The sequence below is a fragment of the Sinocyclocheilus rhinocerous genome, unplaced genomic scaffold (assembly GCF_001515625.1).
Source record: "Sinocyclocheilus rhinocerous isolate Xijiao unplaced genomic scaffold, SAMN03320098_v1.1 scaffold92, whole genome shotgun sequence".
NCBI lineage: Eukaryota > Metazoa > Chordata > Actinopteri > Cypriniformes > Cyprinidae > Sinocyclocheilus > Sinocyclocheilus rhinocerous.
The window spans coordinates 476,653-477,652 of record NW_015655569.1 but is presented as its reverse complement, the minus strand read 5'-3'; positions in this window follow the sequence as shown (position 1 = coordinate 477,652).

Below are 1,000 nucleotides of genomic sequence, written 5' to 3'. Positions count from 1 at the left end.
TAACTTGCACCCTATGCAGGGTTACAACCACAAACCATGACCTGCATCAATCAAAATTGTATTTGTACAGTATTACCCTGTTTGAATGTACAAGGGAATCACTTTCAATGTTAGTACAATAATACTGCTTGCATTCCTTCCGTCGACTATTTTTTCCCCCGCTAGCAACCGCTGCTGTAATGGCACAATCTAACCTAGCTTCTGATTGGCTAAATCTTTACACTCAGATGCTATATCGTGTTTATTTTACAAAAAAATATAGATCGAGAACTTATAATTGATAGAGGATGATTATTCAAGTCCGACATTTTTTGCTACCTACTCAAATTAATCAAAGTATTTATGCAGATGTTGTATGCAGGAACGCATGGTATTTGAGAATATGCTGTATTAAGAAATCTTAGGACAAAAGACCAAATGGAACTGATATTATCTCTCGTGACGTATTGATTACTCCAGAACTATCGCAATACTTGAATAGTTGATTTGCCTACTGTATCAAAAGTTCCGCTGTGGATGAAGCTCATAATCTTCGCGCACAAATGCTGACGAGGTCCGTGCGTTGCTGTGGTCACGTCTTCCGCTCGTGATGCTAGCTTGAGCTAAGAGCTAGCCGCTTATGGTTTTGGATGTTTTGTTTTTGCGTGAAATATTCCTTAACGCAATTCATACTGCTTTTGCTGTGTTTTCTATGTATACGTCCAGTATTTATAACGCAGCCGTTTATAATGGTACTGTCAAAGGAGTTTAGTCAGTTTCTAGTCTTCATAGTCTTCAGTTATTTTTACCCGTCATGTCAAATCACTGGGGGGGGAAAAAAACACGTAGTTAAATGCCGTTGTGGTTAGATGGTAACCCTCATTCTGCGAAACTTTTTTGGCATTTGTTTGGAGTCAGAATTCGGGTTACCAACTAGCAATAACCGTTAAACCCCACCATACACTCCATTGATTATATATATATATATATATAATTTTTATTTTTTATTTTTTTCTTAAGG